The sequence below is a fragment of the Peromyscus maniculatus genome, chromosome 13, assembly GCF_049852395.1.
Source record: "Peromyscus maniculatus bairdii isolate BWxNUB_F1_BW_parent chromosome 13, HU_Pman_BW_mat_3.1, whole genome shotgun sequence".
NCBI lineage: Eukaryota > Metazoa > Chordata > Mammalia > Rodentia > Cricetidae > Peromyscus > Peromyscus maniculatus.
Window position 1 is genome coordinate 64,151,691 of NC_134864.1, and position 10,128 is coordinate 64,161,818.

Sequence of the window (10,128 nt, forward strand, 5' to 3'; positions counted from 1 at the left end):
TTTGAGGGTTCTTAGGTGGAGGAAAGAGGGACAAGAAAATATCAGATAGAAAGAGAGACCTAGACGACAAGAAGAAACACAGGACAGCTTCGGGAGGGCCTGGGTCAATACCCAACAGCCTCATCCTTTATTGAAGAGGGCTTTTTTTAGTATGCCAAGGGGAGAGGCAAAAGACCTCCCTCTTACAAGATCAAAGCACACTGTACAGCCAAGTGTAGACTCTTCCAAACCATGCCTGTGGCCAAATCATCCATTATGCATCCCTGCTAGGTAAAGCAAGCCGGATTCTCTGACCCTGAGTAATTTCTCACTAGGAAGCCTCTGTGGGTCTCCACACTGAAGGGGCATTATGTCTCATACTCTAGTACCAGAGTGTGAGCTGTCCCTCGGTCCACACTAATTTGTAGACCTTGGAAACTGGAGCCAGGGTGACCTTGTTTACTTCTGAACTGCTTATAGAAAAAGGGATCACTAAACAGGTTAATAATTGGTCAAAATTTAAGAAACTTCATTAGTCGTTTCATTTTAAACATGAACACATAATGTATATGCTATATAATCAAAAAACAGTCCCAACAAACCAGAACTCATCAATTCATTAAAAAGAAGATGTTTATAACACTTAAAACAAGAAATGCTTCTCTAGCAATTATTTCAACTTACCACATACCCTTGGAAATAATATAATTGCATTTCTCTTAAAGACCTCATAATTAACATAATATTTTCTCTAAGTTAAATCAGGATTCCTTCCATTTAAGTTAAATTAGTTCTATCTCATGTCAGGGATATTTACACTAGTTTATTTTGACTAGCTTTATTACCCTTTCTCTGCCCTGATTCTTTTAAAGGTCAATCCCTGAACTGGAAAAACTCCATCTTCCCATGTTTTTATTTCTCTTCCACCCTGCAGAGGAATGACATTATCCATGCGGGATGGACATGCCTAATCACCACGCAGACTGAGGTTGTGAAGTCTCGGCTACAATGAGCTATACCACTAGGCAGAGTCTAAAATGTGGTCCAAGTACATTTTGGCTTGAAAATCTCCTAAGACACAGGTGGACATCTTTCACGATGCTCCAGGGCTCAGCAGCTCATCCTTTCTCTGTCTCTGATGCTCCTAGGACTTGGGCTTGCTGCTCTTTTGTTCTGCTTTGCTTTGCTTTTGAAATCTTTTCAATTGCAGTACTCCATCCTGTCCATCTGCCCCACTGGACTTACGGCTCATGGAGAGTTCCTTCTCATCGTTAATGTACCTCTGTGTTCTTCTCAATTTCACGCTCATGTTCTATCGAAGGGTCCTAAACATAGGAAACAGGAATGTTTGTGGAATTGAAGTAAATCACACAATTAAAGCCTTCTTGTCACAAATGAGGAATCCCAGTCTGCTCATGACCAGTACTTAAAGCAGATAGAGTCAGAGCTGGCAAATCAAGGTCCCGAAGCTGCTTCGATTTCTCAGCCCCCTGGAACATGACACTGTGTCAAACCACCCAGGCGGGGAGAAGTGGTCAGACTCCGCCATCAAAGGACACTTTGTGGTTTGTTTGTCCAAGTTGTTTTTAAAGAATTTGAGACAATACTAACATAATTACTATGTAAAAATGTGTTATGGTAGTCATTAAATTATAATAGAAACGGCCTTAAAAATACAGTTCACTCCTTTCACAAACAATGAGAGGAAGACCTAAAGTCTCTAACCTCCTTTTGCATGTTGATACATCTCCAGGTCTGGTGTGGCGGTAGTGTCTGTGCCCCAGCTCACAATTATTTTAGCAAGAGGAGCTCGCAGTGCGCTGGGATACGGCAGTCACGCCCCTGAGAGCGATCCGCCAGCCCCTCCCCCACCTTCGCCTGTGTGTCACCTGAGTGTCTCGCTTCCTCAGTATTGCGGCATTTTGTGTTTTGTTTCGTTTTGTTTTTTCCTTTCTGTCTAATGGAAGAATGCCACAGCTGCCACTAAGACAACAAGGCCTCTGAAGCCAATGAAAGTGAGTGGACGGGGAGAGGAATTTGGCATCACACATTTTTGGCATTCAGAGATAATCTAAGATGGTTCAAGTACCTCTGAGTGTAATGCACCAGGCAAATGCCCTCGCCACCCCCAGTGTTTGCCTACAAAGGTATTCTATCGCTGAAACTTGCTGCATTGCCAAAATGCTTTTGATAAAGAGCATTTGTAGCCGTGGGTTCTCTAAAGACATAGCTTTACTTCAACCAGAGGCCCTAAGTTTCAACGTGAAAATGTAGAAATCGTGAGAGGGTGATTTATATGTAATTTATAGAAATCCATTACGGGGGTGTTCATTAACTCAAAAACAGAGCGGAATGAGAGGAAATGGTTTTATATCGCTATGATAAGGATTTGAATTATCTATGAAGAGGAGCTTCCTGACAAGTGCCAGGGTTGGATACCAAAGTGGCTTTGGAATTTCCTCCTCTAGTTTTCAAGTTCATACAACTTCCTTTCAGGACAGTGTAAGAAGTCCGTGTTGTTAACCTGGGGTTTTCCTTGTTTCCTTCTTGGTTTGAAATAGAATACAATATTTCTTGACCATTCATCATACTTCACAAAACATATTTGCAAAACAGTAATTTCAAAACAAGGCTTACTAAACTCTGAACCACGTGGCTCCATGAATCTTGAAGTTTCCTTCACAAGGGAGCTTTGGGTGCTTTAAACTGCAGCAGGCAGGGCACCACGGAAGAGAGAGAGGGTAAACAAGAGGGAAGGAGGAAACACTCATCTCACCAGGCCTCCCAGAACACTCCACTTCTGCAAGCGTCAGCTCTGTCCTGAAAACACTGGGATATCTGCCTACTTCCTGCTTGTATTGTTTTTTTCCAAGGTCTTAAAATATTTTGGGACAGCATCCATTCAAAAACGGTATTATACGGAAAGCTTTTGTTACCAAGATATCCCTTTAATTTAAAGCTCTTTGCCACAGTTCCTGTTTGCTCCAAGGGTCTGCCATAAGGAAAGTAAAAGCTACAGGTGATTGCCATGCTAACGGTTTCCTGGAGCTGAAAGGCATACTTCAACACCTCATTAGGCATTGCCTAGTATTGTCTTCTAATTGCTTCTTGTACGTAAACCTTGCTTTTCCCAGCCAAAGACTCAGAAGTTCTTCAAGATGATTGTCTTGATTTATGTTTCTTTCATGTTGTCTAAGAGTGTGCTGAGCACATAACAGCTCATTTAAAGTAGATTAATTTATCTGTAAGTTAGCTGGTCACCCTCATATATTTCCCTGAGGCCTGCCTCATATGTGTGAATGAGCACAGTGGAAAGCAACGGCTGAAGAAATATTAGCTCTGAATATGCAACAAGACATCACATGTTTTCAAAATATGAAGTCACCTCTTCAAAGCCAAGAGAATGATCTGGACAATTGCATTAGTATGACTCTATCATTTCAATGTTTAACGCAGATGCTGCTTTCCAGGCCCTGGCCCAAACACTTCACAAACATTGACTCATTCTTCATAACAACTATAAGGACCAATACTATCCTCATTTTGTAATGAGAAACTGGGATCGCAAGAAGAAGACTCCTTGTCCAGGGTTAAACATATAACCCTGCCAGAATGTGACCTGGGAAGTCTGGCTTGCGAGTTCACGACCTTAGTTAGTCTGTTTCCTGAGAGGAAAGAATGGAGTAAGAGAAAGGGAAGTATTTTTACCATCTTCAGTCTGCAACAGCTTTATTTTCTGGGCCCAAGGTCAACTCTTGCCATCTGTTGAGAAAAATATGGGCAAAGGAAGGTAGTGACCAGTGGCTTTGGGGCGGAGGCTGGGGGTGGAGGGTGGGCAAAATTCTCAGTGTTGGCTGAATGAGCCAACAACAAACAGGTTATATAGGACAAGGCATCCAGATTCATTAATATGCAAAGGGGAAATCGCAGGAGCAGGCTTTTCAGCTTGCTGGACAAGGTTCAGAAATGGAGAACAGGAAGAATGGAGACAAATGTTAGGGAAGTAAGCAATGATGTTTAGGGAAACCCAGTGGAATTGGGAAACATACAATATCCTGACCCAAAATCCACCTGGCATCAGAACAGGTTGGAGAAAGGTGTATGAGAAAGTCTGTCAGGGTGTGCCAGCAGACCTCAGTCTTCTTCCCAGTCAATATTGATCATTGCCAGTTGAAGAAATATCAAGGAGACAGAAGAGAGTTGTGCTCTGTAGGTAGATCCTATCAGCTTCTTGAAAGAAATTTGCAAAATAAAAACAAACAAACCAAAACCACCATAAAATACTCCTTCCTGGTGGAAGACAATGTCAGAAAGACCTGAATTCTGAGGTCAACACTAAGCCTTCTCAGCTTGTCAAAGCACTGAGTCTAGGGGCGTTCTTTTCGGAGCCCTAGCAGGATCATACATCTAACGCTTTGAAGGGCAATTTTGGGAAGTACTTCCCACATCCCTTAAATAGAAATTCACAGCCAGGCACTGGTGGTGCACACCTTTAATCCCAGCACTTGGGAGGCAGAGGCAGGGGATTTCTGTGAGTTTGAGGTCAGTCTGGTCTACAGAGATCCAGAAGAGTGGGTTACACAGAGAAACCCTGTCTCAATAAACTAAAAAGAAGAAGGAGGGAAGGAAGGAAGGAAGGAAGGAAGGAAGGAAGGAAGGAAGGAAGGAAGGAAGGAAGGAAGGAAGGAAGGAGAGAAAGAAATTTACAGAACTAAAAAGGGAGTAAAATGTGTATAATTGTTAGGTGGATATACAAACATTGTTCCAGATGCCCTTCTTCTCATCTGGAGACCTGCAGGAGCTCTGCCCCCATGCCTCTGCGGAGGACTGGAGGACTTCCTTGGCTGCCATAGCTAACCACACCCTAGGGGATTTATCCTGCTTCACTGTTTTTCCAGCACAATCCACTCTTGAGAATGTGTGCTTCATAGAAACAAGGACTTTGTCTCTTGGTTACGGGTATGTTCCCAGTACCTAATCTCACTCAATACTAATTGTTGAGCACATGCATTAATAAATTATTGATGAACAATGTTCTAGCCTCAGCTAGCACCAGAATTCTTAAGAAAAGAAGAAACTGTCTTTTGTGATTAAAAGCAACAACAGCACATCTTTGGTGAATAGACAATAAACCCATTATCCAGCATTTAAGTAAAGTTTCTCTTCATAAACTGGGGAATAGATGGAAGTAAGGAGAAAATATGATGGGGGGGGGGAACTATCATAATGTCAGAAATCTCCCTGATGGACCTTGAAAGTTCACAGATAGCTACTCTACTTATGAACACTACGTGTGTGGATTGCCTGACTTCAGAAAGGAGTTTGTGTTTACAACTGAACAGGCACAATATGGAACGTGGAGAAATGTGCACACACAAGAGCCAGAGAAGGAATTATGCATGAAAACCCCAGGATGGAGCTCAGCAGGTAACAGTGCTTGCTACCCAAGCCTGGCAATTTGAGTTCAATGCCCAAAACCCACATAAAAGCTGGATGTGTGGTCCCATCTGCACTCCAGGATTTCTACAAGCCAAGAACTTACAGGCCAAATAGCCTGAAGTACACAGCAAATCTGAGGAAACGAGAGAGATCCTGCCTTGACAAAGTAGAAAGAAAGAACCAACTCTTCAAAGATGTTCTTTGACTTCCACATGCATGTCAGTGAATATATGTATGCAGGCACATGCATGAGTGCACAGCGTGTGCACACACACACACACACACACACACAAAATTAAATTTATTTTTTACAAAGGAAGGCCTTTCTATAATCTCAAAATTCTTAGAGTTCTCTAATTGGCGGCACGTGGGAAGTGAGTGGGTAGGAGCTACGTTATATGTCAGGAGCTCATTGATTTCTGTGCTTTTTCCTTGTGGGTTTCTCCACTGACATCATTTTTTAAATTGTTGTTTATTTACCTTTATGTTTGTGAATCTTTTGTCTGCATCAATATCTGAGCACCACAATTATGCTTAGTGTGTACAGAGGCCAGAGGAGATCATCCCATCTCGTGCTTCTAGAGTTAGAAAATGATTGAGAGCCACCGTGGGGGGTGCTGGGAATCAAACCTAGAGCCTCTGCAAGAGCAGCAAGTACTTTCAACAGCTTAGATATCTCTCTAGCCCCTCACCCCCACTCCCCACATCAATGACAGCTTTTAAGGGGACTCCTTGATGGAGATATTGGAGTCATGTAATCACGTGCTTCCTCGTGGGCATTTCTCATGAAAGTGAAGACTATCCCTTTTAGTTGCCTTAGCTGAGAGGACAAGGCAAGTGGGAACTCCGAGATTTCTAAAAACTGTGTGTTCACATTTTGTCTGAATCTACTACAGCATAGTGCCTTCAGTGTAGGATGTAGGATCCATCCGGTTCATCCAGGCATCGTCAGATGATCCTCTGCACATTTTTCTCTATTCATAGTATGTTTTGATCGTAGTCCTGTGCTCTTAACACTCTCTCTTCAGTATGAAGCCCACAATGTTTTTTCATATTTTAAGAGTCATTGCAAAAACCTCTGTTTACAGGGTTATGGTTTCAGCTACTTGTCTTGTTGCTGTGACAAAATGTCCTGACCAAAGTCGCATTAAGGAAGGGAGGACTTATTTTGTCTCAGCATCCAGGGAACTGTCTATCATGGCGAAGAGGTCGTGGAAGCAGGAGGCTGAAGCAGCTGGTCACACTGCATTGATTTTATCCTAGCATTCAGTCCAGGACCTGAGCCCATGGAATGATGCTACTCACATTTAGGGGAGGTCTCCTACCTCTTTTAATCTCCTTTAATAATTCTTTACAAGGTACCCGGAGGTGTGTCCCCTAAGTGATTACAGATCACGTCACACTGACAATGTTCATGATCACATTTACCGTGGGAGTTGGGTTATAGGAACAATAGACATGATAAGGGGAATGAGAAATGGACCACATGACCTCAACCCTGCACAAGGAACTACAGGGAACTGAGGAATTCTGAGAGTGGGGGAAATAGCCTTCTCTAGGGAAAAACCACAATTGGTCATCCAATACCAAATGGTCAGCGCTGGAAACATGCATGCATATATATATCCATATGTATATGGAGAGAGAGGACAGAGCAAGGAAGGGTGTATGGGAGGGTTTGGAGAGAGCAAAGGGGGAATTGATGTGATTGCATTATAATCTCAAAAATAAAAGAATTAAGAATAAATAAAAGTTAAAAAGCACTAATAGAGGGGTTCTGGTGCATATTAGACTACTAATAACAATTCTTTAAAAAGTGTATTTTTAGTGCAACTGTATGTTCTCAATAGTCCGTTATCATTTGTAATCCACCTCAAAACTTGATGACATAAAACATGTAGATGTCCCATCGTACTGTTCTTGTAGATAATATACTCGAATGTCCTGGCGACTGCTTCCTGTTCAAGAGACATCAACTTTAGAAAGACTTTTAAACTCCAGTATGGAAGCTCAAAAGGAAATGTATTGAGCACCCAGCTTAACTTCTCTGGTCTCTTAGGAAAGTGGCCTTCACTGCTACATGTTCATCATTCAGTGCTTCTATCAGCATCATCACAGTAGGACCAATAATTCTAGGATTACTATATAAGTCTAAATGGGAAAGACGAATAAAAGAGGCATTGAATTGAGCCTGGTTCAATTAAATGATGCTAGCATAATTCTATGGTGCTAGAGTAATCAAGCAAGAATTCTCTGTCATGGTCGGGATGGGTGAACATTGGAGATTGGGATCAAAGCCCTAGCTAGTAGTAAAGTAGGCATTTTCCTACAGAGATGTCTGAGCTTACTTGACTTAGACACCTGAGGTATTGGCATTGGTATTGGTAGAATTCATAATCACACCCTGTCATACCCTCACAGACCTTGACTGCAGCAGAAATGACCAGTCCTCTCTGCAGCATGCCTGTGTACTTAGGATGGTTGACCTGGATTGTAACTTCTACGGATTTATTTTGAAGATTTTTTTTTTGAGTCACCTGGGAGACACACCTCTAGGAGTATGGGGAGGGGGTCTCTAGAAAGGTTTACTGAGGAGTGAAGACAGACGATGAATGTGGTCATTAGGTTAGGTCCTTGTTCAGATGAAAGGGAGAAAACAAGGGAGGTCCCACCAGTCATCTTTCCCTGGCTCCTCACTCTTTTTGCCACAGGACTAACTTCTTCAAGCTCCTGCTGCCACAGCCAGAGCCGTCCATCCCAACTCCATGATGGACTGTGAGCCCAAATCAGCCTTTCCTTTCTTCAGCCTGTGCAGTATGTAGACCTTCCACCTCCCTGGCTGCCTAGTTTTCCCACCATGAAAGCACTTTTAAGAGGGGAAAGTATGTGCCGCTCATCCATCTTTGCACCCCAAAGTCGAGCACTTACTTCCCGTCCGATAAGTGTTTTCCACCCTAAGCTGCCCCTCCTACATGTGAGTGCTGCACTGATCTTCTTACCCACCTCTCACATGTTCAACAACAGCCAAGAGATTCTTATGGCTCATGACATTATAAGTCTACATACTACCTGATTTGTAAAGAATTGCGTAAAATGTAACAGACTTACGTTGTTTAAATTCTTTGAGAACTGACTGCTTTACTTCACTGATTTCTCTCTGACAGACACAGGACTTGGTTTGAGGCAAGACAAGGGAGAGGCTTGGACACTCAGAGTTAAATTCTAACTCACCATTTGTACTTCACACACACACACACAGACACACACACACACACAGACACACACACATACACACACACACATACACACACACACACATACACATACACACACACACACACAGACACAGACACATACACACACACATACACACACACAGACACATACACACACACACACAGACACATACATACACACACACACACACATTCTGTCTTTTTGTTTTTTAAAGGACAGAAAGTTTTCCCTCAGATTGCTTCTTCTAATTCACACAAATGACCAAAGCCTTCAGTTTTATGTGCAACAGCATTTTCAGAGAATGCATTTGCACCATGGCAGGTCATGTCCAAAGATGGTGAGAGCAATCTCTCCTATGACACTCATCCTTTGCTATAAAGTATTGCTGTTTGTCTCATAAACTGGTAGTCAGCTTCTGTCCTCTGAATCTGAGCTGGGTTTGTGGCCTGCCTGGGCCTCAGAACATTGTGGACATGCCAAGCGCAGAGTTCCATGTGCTGCCCTTAAAACTGCCTTCAGCTTTTGCTTTTAATCTCTTGTAACTCTAAGGCACCACCGAAAGAAGTTTGGTTTTCCTGCTAGAGAGATCAGAGTTTCTAGAACCTCAACAGTTGAAAGAGAGAAGTCTTGGTGTTCTAGTCAGCCCAGCAGTGACACCAGCTATGTATAAGGTCGCGCCATCTTGCATTCCTCAAACTGCAAACTCAAACAAGCAAGGCAAAGTGATTGCACCAGTTGAGCCAAAGAGCTGTGAGTCAGGGATGTGTTACTATAAACCGCTGAATCTTAGGCTGCTTTGTTACAGAGCCAGGCTGTTGGTGTGTCATTTGTGTTATTTAAGATAAACTTAGAACATAAATAAGTGCAGGACAGGCATGACAATTCACGCCTGTAACCCTGGCACTAGGAAGCCTAAGTCAGATGGGTTGCTTTGAGTGTTAGATCAGCCTGGGCTACAGAGTGAAACCCATCTCAACCGAACAAACAATCCACATACCAACCTTCTTGTTTACAAGGAGCCCTGTGCTTTTTCCCACTTCACGCCCACCCTCTAATTCATCTAGCTGATTATACAATATCCAACAATGCAATGCAAAATGTGTGTGAATCAATGCAAAATCAGAGTGAAGTGATTATAATGTGAAATTGCAAATCTTTCAAAATAGGAAATCATGAAATTGATGAAGGTAATGTCGGAGGAGCCCTTGAGTCGTGGACAGTTCCTACGACAGTGGAGAACCCGCAACTGTAATGGTTAACACTCGGGTGAAGAAATCCAGATGAATGACAGCATACTAAGAGCTTCAGAGGAACGATTTGAATGTCACAATTTAAGAGAGGCCCTTGGAAAAATGATGAAGCGCTCCAATATTTTTGAAATTATGACACTCTATGATTTGCCCACAAAAGTCAAATGTAAAAGGACATGGTATCACGATACCATATAATTTTGTTAGAAAATTTAGCTTTTGA